An 18,724-nucleotide genomic window follows, 5' to 3' on the forward strand; every position below is an offset into this window, starting at 1 on the left:
TATGTTTATATAAGGTTCCTCTGGCTTGCTTTACCGTGGAACGAGACGCAGATAACCGCTACGCGCTTTTTCAATTATTGGGTTTTGCGACCGCCTTTCACACGAACTATAACATCATTTGAACTCAACCATGCACATGCTCTATTCTACAATAGCTAACACTAAACACATCAAGCACTTGACGAATTGTTTGGCTTAACGGAAAAGCAATTAAACATATTGACTAAGACGCAATAACAATTAATGGCTCGAGTGATCGCCTCAAACTTTCATGTGTGCCATCTCCGACGTAACGAGCAACATTAAACGATAAATCATACACAATTTAGCATCAAACGTGCGCAAACGGCCGACACGCCGCGATCCGAACGCTTTTACGATCGTACCGAGAATATGAAACCGTTGTCGCATAAATCAAACCCATCATACACCGACGACATCATACAATTTACCCGTCACAATCGCCGCGGCCCAAACTGATTCTTATCCCTGATCGAATACAGGATATTTCCGCCCGTCCCACGCGGACGGTGCGTTTTGATTTTGAAATTGTTTAGTTGTAATGGCAGTTTTATTCGGCGGTAACTCAAAGGCGAACGGTACAAGTAGGCCGGAATGCTGCGTCCCGATAGAATCTCGGATGGACTCGGCTTATTAATGTGATGTTTGAGAAATTGCAAACAAATCGCTCAAGTGGGAGTCGAGCACTGCTTCGGCACAAAATGGGTCAAGCTCGCACCGGGGAAGTTACCACACCCTCACAGAAAACCGGCGTGAAATGGTGGCATATTAACAGTATGCTACCGTGTTTCGTACGGTGAGTGAGGGGTCCGGAGACCCAAAAACAACCCCCAAATATGAACGCGGTATTATCAGGCAGAATACCCCAGGAGGGTACCGGCACCTACGGTGCAGGAGAATCCCTCCCGCAGCGCCTGCGCTGCGGCAGCCCGTCGTATTCTGGGGCGGGCATAATTCCGCTCGGTCATGTGCCAAGGGGTTCGCAGAGCAAGCGAAGAAAATCACCCCCCTCCACTCTCACGGTGGACTTTTGTAACATCCGGGGGCTGCACACTAATTTAAACGCCGTCCACTACCATCTTGAGACGGCTAAGCCGGCCTTGCTCTTCCTGACTGAGACTCAGATATCAACTCCGGCCGACGTATCTTATCTCACATACCCTGGTTTTAAGCTGGAGCATACTTTTGCACCGCGTGCCGGGGTATGCGCATACGTTAGGGAAGATATCTGTTGTCGACGTCTTGGCACCCTTGAAGGTGAGGATCTGTCCATTATCTGGCTGCATATTGACTGCGGCGACCACCCTCGCGTCTATGCTTGCCTGTACAGATCCCACAGCGGGAATACTGGTACCGACCGTTTATTTGAGCACATCCAAGAGATGATCGACACTTTGCTTGTACAGTTCCCTTCTGCGGAGCTTGTGGTTTTAGGCGATTTCAATGCCCACCACGTTGAATGGCTTGGGTCGCGTACAACTGACCACGCGGGACGAACTGTGCACGATTTCGCTCTAGCCTATGGCCTAACACAGCTGGTCTCATCGCCTACGCGAATACCGGATGTGGAGGGCCATACTCCCTCTCTTCTGGATCTTCTGCTGACCACACATCCCGAGAACTATCAGGTCTCCGTCGTGGCCCCACTGGGGTCATCAGACCATTGCCTGATACGGAGTATGGTGCCACTTACGGGTTCGAAACAGCAGACACCTGCAGCTCGACGCCGTGTGTGGCACTACAAGTCGGCAGACTGGGACGGAATGCGTGGTTTTTTCGCTTCCTACCCATGGGGGCCTGTTTGCTTCTCCTCGGAGGATCCCAACGCTTGTGCTGAGTCTATCACTGACGTGGTACTGCAGGGTATGGAACTATTTGTGCCATACTCTGTTGTGCCCGTCGGTGGCAAATCCAAGCCTTGGTTTGGACGTTCCTGTAACATGGCGTCTCGCCAGAAACAGGAACTTTTTCAAGCCTGGGTTGCAGCAACGGCGTGTCGCGATCCAAGCGTTGGTCTCATCAGAAAGAAGTACAACTTTGCCTCCAGATCCTACAAAAGAGAAATCGCTAGGGCTAAATCTAGTTATATTGGTGCACTTGGCGATAGACTAACGCGACTTCCTTCGGGAACAAGGGCGTTTTGGTCCCTCGCCAAGGCCATCCAAGGTAACTTCTGTCGTTCATCCTTTCCACCTTTGCACAAGGACGAAGACTCTCTGGCCCATTCCGCTAAAGAGAAAGCCGAACTCTTGGGCGCTCTCTTTGCTAGGAACTCGACGCTTGATGACAGGGGAAAGACACCGCCGACCATCCCGCGGTGCAACCATTCAATGGCGGATATACGTTTCACACAACGTGCCGTTCGAAACGCTCTCTTTTCCCTTGACATCCATAAGTCGACAGGGCCGGATGGAGTCTCCCCTATTGTGCTTAGGACATGTGCTCCTGAGTTGGCACCGGTTGTAACGCGTCTTTTTCGGCTCTCTTACGCCAAAGGCATTGTTCCGAATTCGTGGAAGACTGCTCTTGTCCACCCAATCCCTAAAAAAGGCGATCGCTCAAATCCATCTAACTACAGACCGATCGCCATCACTTCTTTACTCTCCAAAATAATGGAATCCATTATTAACAGCCAGCTCATGAGGTATCTGGAGGAGAACCAGTTGTTAAGCGACCGGCAATACGGTTTCCGTAGTGGTCGCTCGACTGGTGATCTTTTGGTGTACCTCACTCACAGATGGGCGGAGGCGGTTGAGAGTAAAGGGGAGGCATTGGCTGTAAGTTTGGATGTAGCGAAAGCCTTCGATCGGGTCTGGCACAAGGCACTTCTAGCGAAATTACCATCTTTCGGACTTCCTGCGAGGTTATGCGATTGGGTTGCCAGCTTCCTGGAAGAGAGGAGCATTAAGGTCGTAATCGACGGTTCTTGCTCTAAGCCTCTTCATGTGAACGCTGGTGTCCCACAAGGCTGCGTGCTATCTCCTACACTGTTTCTTCTGCATATCAATGATTTGTTACAAATCAGTAACATTCATTGCTATGCAGACGACAGTACGGGGGATGCTCTTTATCCCGGCCGTGCAAACACCTCAAAGGAAAGCCTCAATGAGAGTCGAAACAAACTTGTGTCTGAAGTCGAGTCTTCTCTCCAAGAAGTCTCGGATTGGGGCGAACTTAATCTTGTCGAGTTCAATCCCCTAAAGACACAGGTTTGCGCGTTCACCGCTAAAAAGACCCCATTTGTCGTAGAACCTCGGTTTAAGAGTACCCCCCTTAGTGTATCGCCGAAAATCGGAATCCTCGGAGTTGAAATCTCGAGTGACGTTCAATTCCGCAGTCATTTGGAAGCGAAGGCTAAATTAGCCTCGAAAAAACTTGGTGTGCTCAGTAGATCGAGACAGTACTTCAAGCCGGCCCACCGACTTCAGCTGTACAAGGCTCAGGTGCGACCGCATATGGAGTACTGTTCTCATCTCTGGGCCGGAGCCCCACAGTATCAACTCCTTCCTCTTGACCGCATCCAACGTCGAGCAGCTCGAATTGTCGATGACCGTAGGCTTTCCGATAGGCTCGATCCACTGTCAGTGCGGAGAGACGTTGCGTCTCTCTGTATACTGTACAGAATCTACTATGGGGAGTGCTCTGAGGAATTGTTCCACCTTTTACCAGCCGCACAGTTCCACCACCGGACCTCACGCCGTAAAAACCAGTTCCATCCGCACCATCTGGATGGTTGGCGCTCCACCACTGTCCGCTTCACCCGCAACTTCCTTCCGCGTACGGTGAAACTGTGGAACGATCTGCCACCTGCGGTGTTCCCGAACAACTACGACATTGGGGCCTTCAAGAAAAGAGCGTATTTGTCCATTAAAGGCCGGCAAAGCACCTGTAACACTCCTTGTGTTACAAGTGTTTATGGGCGGTGGTGACCACTTAACATCAGGTGGCCCACCTGCTCCTTTGCTTGCTCTGACATAAAAAAAAAAAAAAAAAAAAAAAAAATCATGGCTATGATGGATGTCTAAGTCACGCAGCCGGAGGCTATTTTCGGGACGATTAAGTAATCTGTTAAGATTTTGAACCAAAACATGAGAACATTATTGCACATTATTATTTCGCTGATTCACCTACGCTTCCGTACAATAATTGGCGTGAGATAATTATAATCGAGAGGGTCTACGTCACAGGTCTACGTTCAATTCCAAAGGAAACTATTGAAGAAGACATCGCTGACACTAAACATTAACCTGATAATAACAAGCCTGATACATAATTTTAGAATCTGATAACAATCTACCAATATATGGATACTAGATTTCCGCCCGCGGCTTCGCCCGCGTTTGCAAAGGAAAACCCGCACAGTTCCCGTTCCCGTGGGATTTCCGGGATAAAAACTATCCTATGTGTTAATCCAAGTTAACCTCTATATGTGTGCTTAATTTCATTGTAATCGGTTCAGTAGTTTTTACGTGAAAGAGTAACAAACATCCATACATCCATACAAACTTTCGCATTTATAATATTAGTAGGATTATTTAGAAATGAACCATGTGACAGGTAGTATATTTATATAATAATAAAAACATATACCTAATAATAGCTAAAAACTCCTTATATAGGATCACTTACATTGCTTCAATATTTTATTCCATATCGACGTCGCAATGACCTGAAACAAACACGAAGTAGGTTATTCATATATCTTAGTTGGATATTACGATAATTACTTACAAGTTAAAAATGCATAAAAAATTATCTAATCGCAAACACTAATCTTGTTAAAAAACCATCAACTTAACAGCTAGTAAGAGTAAGGTCATTATAATGCGTCAAAAGTAAAAGTTGTATCATTCCGTATTAAGATATACGAGTGAATAATCGATTAATTCGCGTACAACCGGCGCCACATCGATTTACAATCGATTCCAAATAACCAGTTGAAATAAAACCGTCGTTTACAGTTAACTTCCAGTAAACGCGGATCTTGCTTGATTGGTTGGTGCTTAAAGTTTTATGGCGGTTGTAAACAGGGTTTAATGGGCGACAAAAATTGGGTTAAATCTGACGTTTTAAGGGTGTTTTCCTGGTACATCATCAGACAAGATATCGTGCAGATAGAGGCCTGTTATTTTGATTAATATAATATGTAAGAAACCTTTGTTGCTGGGGTTTTAAAGTCATAAAATTGAATTAAAGCACGTGTCGAACTTTTTTTCACTATGTCAAATTTAAAAACACTAGAATTTTGCGCATGTGCTTCAACGTTCAATAGAAAAAGCTTTAATTTCGAATAGAATCATGTGATTTTAAAATCGACGAAATGAACAATTCCTTTCGAGTTTCGACGCTATTCTCTGTTATTCAGTAACTGCGTTTACCCTTTTTGCAATTTCAAGTCTGATGATATTAAGCTATCACATTCTCTTTATTCCAAACTCTTTTATTAATACTTCATTTATTCAAATAGTGTAATAAAGAAACAGATCGTTTGCAACTTAACAGAAGCTTAGTAACTTTTCCATAAAATAGTAGGTGAGATATGGGTTGAAAATTAGTCTGTTTTTAGCGTGAAAAGGAAGTAAAAATTTGGATAGACCCTTTAATTATTGTACCTAAATTATTTCAAAATCGCAAGCAGAACCGCGTTGACACCAGCACACATCGCCACCGGCTTATTGGAGACAATCACGCAATTCGCGAGTAAACCTGTCACATTGACAGCGGCCATTTTTATTTTTACTTGTTAACCGCCGTGTTTTATTTATGTCATAATATTGTAAAGTTTACAAGAGATGCTATCGTGAGCAGACATGTTTTTGTGTGGATATGCGAATCATTGAATAATGAACTAATTACTATTCGGTTTATACTGTTACTAGTTGCACCCGCGGCTTTGTTCGCATACGCTTCACATTATCGTGAAGCAGCCTTTCCAGTAACCTTCGTTGTCATCGTCATATCTAACTCGATGATAAAATTATATATGTATAACAGCATCAATACATATATACACACACATTTATAAATATTGTAAAACTTAGATTAACCTTATTTCCCTCATCTTATCAATTATCATTCAAACCTGGAGCCATCATTAACCTACATAATATATAATAAAAATTAAAAACTTAACTAGATGACCTTCACGGCTGCACTGCTCACAAGTCACAAACAACATAGCATGCTAAGAATACTAACACCATCACCTAGACCTCCCGATTTGTCAACAAACCATTACATAAAAATTACAAGCGTAGAGCCAAGCCATAAATAACACTATTGAGCATAATTTATATTCTAAGTGTATTCCCTTGATCAAAACAAAAATAATTTATACGCAAGACAAAAGATGAATGTGTTTACTAAAATTTACAGCTTCATCCAGTCCACGATAACTCATCGTTGGCATGCCACTAATTAAACAGCAAGGGCTTTAATTAATTTTTTGAGTTTGAGTTTGAGTGTGGCCACAGGTAGAAGTCTCTTGTGGTCTGGTTTTCATTACAGTAGGTAACCTAAATATATCTGGAATACGGACACTGATTTTTTCAAGTAATTGAACCGAGGAATTTCTCTTCTTCATTTCTCAGGAAGGTTCTCTTCTCTGTTTTTATATAGAAGGTGGTCACTGCAAAATCTAGCAAAAAAACTGTCTGTAATAAAACAACAACTAATCTGACGATAAGTGTAATAATAATTGTACAATTATATCATCCATATTAAGAAATGAAATCAAATTCCACAATTTGATGATAAGCAAAGTTAAAAACCGAACTTTTGCTCTTTTGTGCCAAATTAATCTAACAAACGAAGCACTATCCAAACTTCAATTGGTATTTTTATGAATACATCTTGATTGATTAAACGCGCCAATAAAAGCGAATATAACGCTGCAATTTCTCAAGCCTGCTCATAAAATGTGCAGTAATTTAAATCGTAAATATCGTCGTGTCGTCCGCGCGGATAAATCATTTCACTGTAAATAGGGTCTATGATGTAATGGGGGGTGACTATGAGTTTGGGGGAAGGGGGACTGTGGGACTGAGCTTTTGGCGGTGTATACATTTTATGGGTGATGAAGGAAGAAAGTGGCTTCGTTTTAGACTTAAATTATTACAAAAGGTATTATAACCGGATGGTAAGTAACAACAACACATTATAACATAAGTAGATTGTACCAAACATTTGCTTTCTTAAAGGTTATCCTTAAAATTATTTCTATTGAAACAAAAACAAAAATAAACTTTAGTATAATAAGTTAATATTGCATGCACTAAATCAATACCTACCCGTTTGCTCGACCCACTATATTTTAAAAACGTCGAATGGAATAATTAATAAAAACGCATTTGAAATCTATTAGTCTTCGTTCTAAATTTAAAATATTGATATCAAGGTACATAAACGAGTCCCAAAAAGTCGTGAAAATATGCACCCTACAACGTTATGAAGATCTCCGCCGCCCGCGGTGCGCGCGCGCACGGTATGTGTCGTACTAATTATTATTATTGTTTATTCGTTAAATAGCGAGATCTTTGTGTGTCATGTATAGAATAGTATTGCAGTTTATTGGTAAGACTATCTAAATAGATTATGTGCCAGGCGTTAATTAAACTGCATACAAAATTTCAGCAAAATCACTACAGCATTTTTTTTCCTTTTAGCAGTAAGTTGTCTTCACGTCTATCGATAATATAAACTTTCAGACATATAGAGACTATTAAAAATAAGGCAAGCATTTGTTGATTTAAAAATGTAAAATTGTAAAGTTGTACTGGACAGCTTTTTGCTACAGAAGCCACATAACTACTGAAATGGATCAGCTTCTTATGTAAACAAATAAATTACACGTATCAGGCATATCTAGCCAATTATTAAAATCAATATCAATTAAGGAATCGAAAAGTCGTCCTTCAAAATTTTGAAGGAGATAAAACGGGTTTTTTGATGTCAATGACGCGTTTAAATCGTGCTTTTAAGTATTGGATCTGATTAAATTGTGACAATTTACTAATTGACATTTATAAATACATTAAGGAACCAATATTTAATCAATAATACATTAAAAATAATTAATTTGTAAATTAATTCTTGTTTTAGATTAAAGGTCTATTGTTTCTAGGAAACCTACAATCATCTTTTACATAAATATACCTACTTACAATGCACATTCTGTTTTAAATAGTTGATACCTCTCCTTTTCAATTTTAGTTTTAGCTTTGACCATTTCATCCATACGTAAACAATTTAATTAACGATTAGACGACGAAACGACACATTAGCCAAGTATTCTGCATATTATGAAATGCTTCACAATTTTCGCCAATTCTCTTTACAACACATTTCGACAGTACTGCAAACAAATAATGCCACTGAGGTATCGCATTTTGATGAGCATCACAGGTTCATTGACCCCACTCAATCGGAAGGTCAACAAATGAAATCGTCCAAGTAAACGAATTAAATGCTTATCAAATCACGACCACTCGAGATTATCTAAAACAATTGTGGAACAATAGCCTGGAGTTCAGGTAAGACGATCCTTTCTATTTAATTAGAAATCGTGAAATCGGCGCGTACAAAAGACGGATTTGTTGTTGATTATGAGATATACAACAATGAGTTTTCATATCAAAACCCACAATTAGAAATGATCTCTGTATCGCTTTGTCGGCTTGTCATTGGTTGGCGCGCTCCGCTTGGAGCCGCACCGTGAAATTGGGATTGTCCGCTGTTTTATCGGTCAATGAAGTTTTTAAAGTGAAACTTTTATTACATCGTCTCAAACTTTTTGGTCTGTGTAGCGCTTGTCGCGTGACGTACGATAATTATCGTACAAATACGATAATTATCGTAAGTTTCACTTTTACCGTGGTTTCATAAAACCACACAACATTTTTTTGATATCTTCACTCTTCAGTAATAAGGTTACAGCTTTTCATCAATACAAGAGAGAAAGAGTACTCTTTACATTATTATACCAGGATTGGTATTGCTTTCATCGTGTATTGACCTGATAAAACCATAAATTTTGCGTTACGAATGCTATGGATAAATTGCCTGATACTCAGGTAAAACATTAAAATTTCCTATTATTTTTTTTTATTAAGCTATTAGTTTTTCCGCAATTGATGTAAACTTCGAGATTAAAATACATGAATTTTAATAAAAAAAAAATCTAACATTACACAACGTCAAAACATTTGTGACTAAATTACGTTACACTTGAATAAATAGAAAAATGTGTTTAAAACATATAGCTTTGTTTAGTTTGTGGAATGTAATACTTAAAACTTAACTGCATACTAAGAGTAAATATAAATACATGGATAGGTACACTAAAACTGTAAAAGGACTTATAATTATACTATTTAGTTAGAGTGCCATGATATTGTTAAATAATTTTCATGAAATTAATTACTGCACACAATAAAAAAAAACTTTTCGTCAATCATCGTTCCAGTGGGTAATTATAATTATCCAACCATTAATTAAAGAAATTAACTAAAAGAAAAGACACCAAGCGGATCAAACCATCAGTGTTTGTCAGTTGTATCGGACAGGCGCTGACGAGTCAAAGGAATCGAATGATGGACGTCGTGACCGGTCGCACCACGATACCATCGGGGTGTGGGGTTCTATGGGATATTGTTTATTGCTGTTACTAATGTTCATTGTATAACACATCAGAAATGATTAGGTTAGCAGGTGGTATCCCAAAGGGATATTTAAGGGGTCTAGATTTCTGTATCCGCATATAAAAATATTGGCATTCAAATGCTTTAAAAAGAAAGCCCTGGATTGGCGTGAAAGGATGCGGGTTCGAGTCCCGCCTCGTGAACGATTTTTTTTTATTATTTATAAACTTATATTTATGTTAACGTTAAGTTTACGAACGAACGTTAAAGAATCAGTTTAAAATAAAAATATTTCACACATTATCAAATATACATAGATATGTAGCACGTTAGACAGGTATAAAATGAAGACACGATTTACTGTTTCTATTCACTTTCAGTACAGAAACGTTTAGATTAATTTCAACTTTTACTGCACAAGTGTCTCGAAATATTTCCTTTCCAATTTCTATCCAAAAGCGTTATCTCACAATAAGTTGCTTTATTCGCTCATAGTTTGTAAAAATAAAGTATTTACTATGGAACCCGACGCTCGTCAAGATGACTTGCGGATTCGCGCCGACCCTGTTGAGCGCTAGGGGAGGTATGCTTTGAGGATTTGGTGGACATTAGAACGCTTAATATAACCATTTAAATAACTTTTCAATGTAACTAGTAACTACATAATTGAAAGTACGGACACGACAATTATTTATACTACTACGACAATTATTTTTTAATAGTGCCAAAAGGTTATATTAGTTAGTTATTTGCAACTCGACTTCTTTAAAATAATATATATGAAACGCTTTCTTTAAAAATGTATCGTTTTATTATTGGTACGTACCTTACTAATAAAGCCAATAAAATTATTTCAAATATTTATATACAGGTTTCGATCCGACATTTATTTACATACACATACAGTCTTTTTTTTAACACCTGAATTCTGAAATAAGGTTCAGTCGCACATTATTCCATACATAAATTTTACAAAAGTACAAATTAAATACACTCAAATCTGCAATTGAATATACAGCAAGAATTTATGAATTACATGATATTTATCCATAGAAACATCCCCATAACTTTATCCCACAAAGTCGAAACCAATGGACATCCCCGTCACGGCTAAGTGACGGTGATCGACAAAAAGGAATGAAGTGCAATTTTATTAACACAAGCTTCGAAAACCATTGAATGGTGTAACAAATGATGTTGTTTGGAATCTGGAAAATAGATGAAGCATTAGCTCAGAGTGACAGTGGTCATGGGAGGAGCGGGAGCGAGTTAAAAACACAAGTGGCTTGATAATTCGTTTAAAATACCAGAAAGATGAATGTCCAATGTCCATCTAGATATGAAAAAGTTTAGCAGTTTTTTTTTTTTTGTTTATATGGACGATTTACTGATTAATGTTAGGCACTGAAAGTTTCATTACATAATTCTGTCCTCCATAAATAAATTAAAAATGTATAATCAACACCATCTATTCTTAGTACATTATCTAAAGTGTGTACAGAAATAATAAAAACCAACGAAAGAATCTCCCGCTTCCGCTTGCGCCTGTAACCTCTCTCCTTCCTTGAGTTTGATCCATTTTGATCCATTTCGTATCTATTGATGGCGATAACAGATGGATCGGATGATTTCGGTGATTTTTGCGAAGGGCTGGCTTTCAGGTGCGCCCTTTGTACGCTTCAATGGGCTCTTTTGAATTTTGAGCTGCCGACACTTATATCTGAAGATATATGAGTGACTTTGTTTATCAAAATATAGAAAGATTATTATTATTAATAACTATGATATATAGATCTACTCCCTCCCGCCGCCGCCTCCTTGGTACAGTGGTTGACGCGTGAGCGTAGAACCGAGGGGTCCTGGGTTCGATTCCCGGTGGAGACGAAGAAAAAAAAATGTCTCGGTCTGGTAGGACACAGAAGGCTGATCACCTACTTGTCCCTAAAGAAAATCGATCAGTGAAACAGATGTATGCATAATGCATCTGCCCCTTACCCCACTACGGGGACACGGGACTTCACTTATAGATCTACTAGTTTCCCGCCCGCGGCATCGCACGCTTTGTTTAAAACCTATTAAGTATAAAAAATTACATACTAGAGCTAAGGCTCTAGTAAGTAATTTTTAATAGATAGAGTGAATCAAGTGTAAGCACTTAAACCGCATCAAAATCTGTTGCTATATGAAGGGACATAGTGTCAGAGAAAGCGACTTTGTTCTATGTATACTATGTAGTGAAGAATTCCGAAAAACGTGTAGGGTAGGAATGTGCCTAGTTTGTTCCTTTTATACTAAAGATGAAATAATTATTGTTTTGTAATATGTAAATATGTAGATGCGGTTTTGCATACTTACACATAAATAATTTAATAGAAAGTTGTAACGTTACCATTACAAACACTATTATGTTATCTGATTTCATCAATACACACAAAAAACAGACACTGTATTGAAAATTACTATGACGGTATTTACTTATGCATGTTTAAAAACTTTATAATAATACTAGCTTACCGCCCGCGGCTTCGCCCGCTTTCTCTAAAACGATTTGAGATTTAAACTATCCTATCTATCAAGTTGGATCGAACTGCACATAGTGTGTGATTTTTATTATAATCGGTTAAGTGGTTTAGGAGTCCATTGAGGACAAACATTGTGACACGAGATTTATATATATTAAGACTAATATAATATTCTTATTACAAATAATAAGACAAATAACATCACTGTCAGGTTATTACTCAAACATCCAATTTAAAAAAAAATCATATTTGGTTATATTTTACTTACGACACCTTTTATTACTTACGACATTTAAATTTAAAATAAACATATCGAAGGGAAACCATCAAAACCACATTAAAATATTACGAACTGTTAACTCGGCGGAAACTGAACCCACTACCAGTTATCACGCTATTTCCTATTTGTTAAATAACCAGTTATTAATAAAATATTAAATTAAAATCTCCATATTAATGACCGCCACAACTCATCATCGAAAGTATAAAATTACAAATTTTTATTTACATAGCTACGTGTGGCCTGCAGGTACGAGAATATATATTTAGAAGTAACGACACGATCGCAACACGACTATAATTTTTTCTTCAATTTTTTTTTTTTAAGCTATTGCATAGCTTCTATCGCGGGCCTTGAGCGCGGGGACCGAATCGAGAAATTCCGTAACGAAAAACCTCACGCTCCCCCACTCCGACGGGCGGAGGTGTGGCTTGAGAGTGTGGAGGAAGGAAGGTGGAATTCCTCCATCGAAAAAGGAGGTTTCTCGACCAGTCTACTCGACTGGCCGGCCGTTATGGCCCCAATGGATGATGTCGGAAAGTTGTATATATAGCTCTGTACCGAAAAAATTTCGCTTGCGCGATTCAGAGCGCGGTGTCGCTACAAAGGCATAGCATGCAATAGCTTTACCGCGGCAGTCCCCGAGTGCCACACGTCGTTTTTTTTTAAGTGGGAGTCGAGCATGCTTTAATACTGGGTCACGCTCGCACCGGGGAAGTTACCACACCCTCACAGAAGATCGGCGTTATAGTGGCATTGCCGCGTTTCGTTCGGTGAGTGAGGGGTCCGGAGACCCATTCCCTTCCTTTCCTCCTCCTATCCCGTCTCCCTTCCTCCCTTTGTCCCACCCTTTTCCCATCCATCTCCCATCCCCTTCCCATCCTTCTCCTATCCACTCCCAATCCCTATTATTAATTCTTTCGAAAAAAATGGAAGCGGTTTTATCAGGTAGAATACCCCAGGAGGGTACCGGCATTCACAATGCAGGAGAATCCCTCCCCCAACCTTCGCGTTGGGGCAGCCCGTCGTATTCTGGGGCGGGCATAAATCCGCACCCAAGCACTCCGCTAACAAACACCAGACAGAATAGACTTATACCATCTTCGCCAGTCACGCATTCCGTGGATTTTTGTAACATAAGAGGGCTTCACTCTAACCTCAATGCCGTACATCACCACCTCGAGACGGCCAAGCCGGCCCTGCTATTTCTCACGGAAACCCAGATTTCCACCCCGTTGGACACGTCGTACCTCACATATCCTGGCTTCAATCTAGAACACTCGTTTGTTCCACATGCCGGCGTATGCGTGTACGTAAGGGAGAACATTTGCAGTCGACGTCTAACAACTTCTGGGGATATTGGTCTCTCTATTATATGGCTGCATGTTGATTTTAAAGACCGCCCTCGTATATATGCATGTCTTTACAGACCCCACAGTGGAAACAATGGGATTGATCAGCTCTTTGAGCACGTCCAATCAATGGCTGATGAGGTATTACATCAGTTTCCCTCTGCAGAACTTATTTTACTAGGTGATTTCAATGCTCATCACGCAGATTGGCTCGGATCACGGACAACCGACTACGCAGGGAGAACTGTGTACAATCTCGCCTTAGCCTACGGTCTGACACAGCTGGTCTCCTCGCCCACGCGATTACCAGATGTGGATGGTCTATTACCCTCTCTGCTGGACCTAATACTAACTACACACCCTGATAATTATCAGGTGACGGTCACCGCCCCAATCGGGTCCTCTGACCATTGCTTGATCAGAAGTGTGGTGCCAATCGAACGTGCAAAACGGCCGGAACAGGCAACCTGCCGCCGAGTCTGGCATTATAAGTCGGCAGATTGGGAGGGACTGCGACTTTTCTATGCCTCCTACCCATGGGGTGGTGTTTGCTTCTCTCACGATGATCCCAGTACCTGTGCAGACGCTGTCACCGATGTGTTGCTGCAAGGTATGGAACTTTTCATTCCATCCTCTGTAGTACCCGTCGGTGGCAAGTCAAAACCCTGGTTTGACCGTTCTTGCATTAAGGCGTCTCGCCGCAAGCAAGAGCAGTTCGAAGCCTGGACCAATGCACTGGCTACTCGTGATCCCAACGTAGCAACTTATAAAAAGAAATATAACTCCGCCTCTAGGGCCTACAAAAAAGAAATCTCCGCAGCGAAGGCTGCCTATATTGAAAGGTTAGGTCATAAACTTGCGCAACTCCCATCTGGATCTCGAGCATTCTGGTCACTGTCCAAGGCAATCCAAGGCAACTTCAGTCAGTCGTCATTTCCACCTTTACGCAGGGGTGACAACACTCTGGCTCACTCTGCCAAAGATAAGGCCGATCTCCTGGGCGCAATCTTTGCGAGTAACTCAACATTGGATGACGGTGGAAAAACACCGCCTTCGATTCCTTGTAAACTAAGCTCAATGCCAGAAATTCGGTTTTCACAACGAGCTGTTCGTAAGGCACTCTGTAACCTAGACACATCCAAGTCGAGTGGGCCGGATGCAATCCCTGCTGTAGTGCTCAAAACGTGTGCTCCCGAGCTTACTCCAGTGTTAGCGCGCCTATTTCGACATTCCTACACAAAAGCAGTAGTACCGAATTTATGGAAAATCGCTTTTGTTCACCCGATTCCTAAGAAGGGCGATAGATCTGATCCGACAAACTACAGACCCATTGCCATAACCTCCTTACTCTCCAAAATAATGGAAAGCATTATCAACAGCCAGCTCTTGGGTTATCTAGAGAAAGACCAGCTATTGAGTGATCGCCAATATGGTTTTCGCCGCGGTCGCTCAGCCAGCGATCTCTTGATCTATTTAACCCATAAATGGGCGGAGGCTGTCGAGAGTAAGGGGGAGGCCCTGGCTGTAAGTTTGGATGTCGCCAAAGCTTTTGATCGGGTCTGGCACAAGGCGCTCATCTCCAAGCTCCCCTCCTACGGACTTCCTTCGGGACTTTGTAACTGGGTTACCAGCTTCCTCTCAGGCAGAAGCATAGAGGTCGTTATCGACGGTTTTCGCTCTGCTTCTTTGCCTATTAATGCCGGTGTCCCTCAAGGCTGTGTGCTATCCCCCACGCTGTTCCTACTGCACATTAACGACATGTTGCAAATATGCAACATACACTGTTATGCGGACGACAGTACGGGGGATGCCTGTTACTCCGGCCATTCACAAGTCTCTAGGACATACGTGGAGGAATGTCGAAATAAACTTGTGAATACTATCGAAACAACGTTAGATCAAGTTTCTGAATGGGGAAGGCTCAATTTAGTTGAGTTTAATCCCAAAAAAACACAAGTCTGCGTATTTTCTACTAAAAAGTCACCATTTCTTGTTTCTCCCCGGTTTCAGAACACTCCCCTTAATATCTCACCGAGCATTGCAATCCTGGGTGTCCAAATATCGAGTGAAGTTCAATTTCGAGGCCATCTAGAAGACAAAGCCAAACTAGCTTCTAAAAAATTGGGTGTGCTCAGCAGATCTAGGAAGTATTTCAAACCAGCTCATCTACTCCTTTTGTACAAGGCACAGGTTCGTCCACACCTGGAATACTGCTCCCATCTGTTTGCTGGCGCCCCAAAATACCAACTTCTCCCTCTAGACCGTATTGAACGTCGGGCAACTCGAATAATTGACAACCCTAAAATATCCGACAAGCTTGATCCGCTCTCGCTCAGAAGAGATTTAGCATCGCTCTGTGTTTTCTATAGAATTTATTATGGGGAGTGTTCTGAGGAACTCTTCGGTCTAATCCCACCCGCTCAATTCCACTACCGCACCTCCCGCCAGAAAAATAAGTTCCACCCTCACCACCTCGATTGCTGGCGGAGTTCCACAGTGCGTTTTACGCGAAACTTTCTCCCGCGAACTGTGAAGCTCTGGAACGACCTACCAACGGCGGTATTCCCGAGTTCTTACAACATGGAGACTTTCAAAAAGAGTGCCTTTAAGCACCTGAAAAACCGGCAGTAATTTAAATAAATTCCCGTGATATCCCTCTCTTTCCTTTTTGAGGACAGCAACACATCCTCTTCCCAGTGGATGCTTATGGGCGGCGCGTTTCGCTTAACATCAGGCGACGCGTCTGCTCGTTTGCTTTCCTATTGCATAAAAAAAAAAAAAAAATACTCGAATGTAAACTTTTTTCACCTGAATTGATATTATCGGTTAATAACATGTGCTAGGTACAAAACCGCGGGGCACTAATAGTTTTCAATAAATCGTTCTTGTTAATCCACTACCAGATTGAAGCAACAACCAAGAATCATTCAATAAAACGAACAGATCTTAGCAAGGTCCAACGCAAAAAGTATAAAAAGTTTCAATAAAACGTCCACTGTCACACAATAATAGCGCAAATTAATTTCAAAGGAATAATAAAAGTGAAACGTTTATACAGTCCAAGCGAAAAATAACATCGAAGCAAGATCGTAAATGCGTTATAAAAACCAATGGAGTTTTATTGCCAAAGGATAAACGAATCAAAACGCGATATTATTTATTGACATTTACGCAGAACGCATTTTATCTGACAAAGTATTTTACTCGAGTTCCACGTCATAAAGTTAGATGTATAAAAATGTTTCGTCAACTTAGCAACCGTGCGATACGGGCACGATCCGATAATGAGGGCGATAAAAATTAATGAAGAATCGTAAAGTGTAAAATTCATGCGATGTCATTGGTGACGATCAAATCTCAACTTATTGGCTCCGTCAGTGTCCGTACTATTAAAAAGCTATAAAGAATTTCGTTTGAATCACCTTGGAAACCGTACAATACTTTTTATTAGTTTTAAATAATATTGGATTCATTGAACTGTTTTATTGTAATAAAGTGGCTGTAACAGGAATTCTCTTAATGACTCTTAATCTGTAGTAAAGGTAGTTTTTCATTTTACTATTCTTTGGTTAATATTTATTTCAATTTACATTGTTATTTTCTTAGAATCCATACGTATATTATAAAAACGAAAGTAACTCTGTCTGCCTGTTACTCAATCACGCCTTAACTACTAAACCAATTTGTATGAAATTTGGTATAGATATATTTTGATACCCGAGAAAGGACATAGGATAGGTTTTATCCCGGAAATCCCACGGGAACGGGAAATATGCGGGTTTTTCTTGGACTGCGCGGGCGTTGCCGCGGGTGGAAAGCTAGTTCTATATATAAAACGAGTCTTATTACATGGAATTCATAAGATTGAAAGTCTTAAAAAGACTAACGTTACGAACACTTCATGCATTGTTAATAATTTAAATAATTTATTTCCTTTAATAAAAATATTATTAATATCTTCCACACTCCACTGAACATTCAACATGCAAATATAATAATTGACCCCTGCACATCCATAAATAGATTTCAATTTTTTAAACATCCTGTATACAAATCGAACCGGAAAGCCAGACACAAAGCCATCGCTCAACCACCGCACCGAAGGGATTAAATGCAATAATTGCGAAAGTGCATAATTAGAATGAGAACCTGTTAATTACATCCTGGCGTCGTCATAGTAATTAATAAAACAAGTAATATAAAACGTTACATTACGTTAGTTTGTATCGAGGTAATATAGATGTATCTTGCGGACTGGGTAATTGTGTTGAACAATCAATGTAACAAAAAACAAATTGAGACGATTGACTCTAACTAGTGTTACAACTTACAAATAGTGTAGTAGCGATGGCCTCTGTAGTACGTAGTACATAGTAACTCAATGTACAGGATGTGCTTTTTGGTCAACGTTTTGATACGGGATGCTCTAAGTTTCTATAAAAAAAAAACAAGCCATGCGAGTCATCAATCCTTTGTATATTTAGTAACAATATTTATATCAAGAGTACCAGCAGCTCCGACAAAACGCTGATTGCGTATTAGTAGCTTAGGATTTATGGCAATACTTAACCTGTGGATAGCCGATAGATAGCAGAGAGTGCTCGATTACTTTACCGTGTAATGATTTGCGACACTTCCTTAAACGTAGATGACGATTTATCTAACGTTTTGGTCCTTAGAGTCTTCAAGGAAAATATCTGCGGGTACGTCAGCTAATAATTTCTATGCAATTTCAATGTGTAAGTGATTATGGACACCTTTTCGTGTCACTCATAATGTAAACAAAACAATGAGCGTATGGGTTTACTGTAGGAATATCTACATTTAGAGTTTAATATTATAAAAGTACTTCCGGTCAGTATCAATTTTCTTTGAATCGCAGAAAACACGTGAAAACTCGGCGTCCCAAAA

General features: G+C 40.4%; 1 protein-coding gene across 1 annotated transcript in view; it reads right to left on the minus strand.

The window, feature by feature from the left end:
- Positions 1 to 18,724, minus strand: part of LOC123690880 (protein tiptop-like) — a 211,561-nt gene that overhangs the window by 178,138 nt on the left and 14,699 nt on the right. The window contains exon 2 of the mRNA XM_045634991.1: positions 4,651 to 4,690. The gene's annotated coding sequence lies outside the window, so the exon portion shown is untranslated. The remainder of the gene's footprint in view (positions 1 to 4,650; positions 4,691 to 18,724) is intronic.

Source organism: Colias croceus, chromosome 4 (genome assembly GCF_905220415.1).
Source record: "Colias croceus chromosome 4, ilColCroc2.1".
Classification (NCBI taxonomy): domain Eukaryota; kingdom Metazoa; phylum Arthropoda; class Insecta; order Lepidoptera; family Pieridae; genus Colias; species Colias croceus.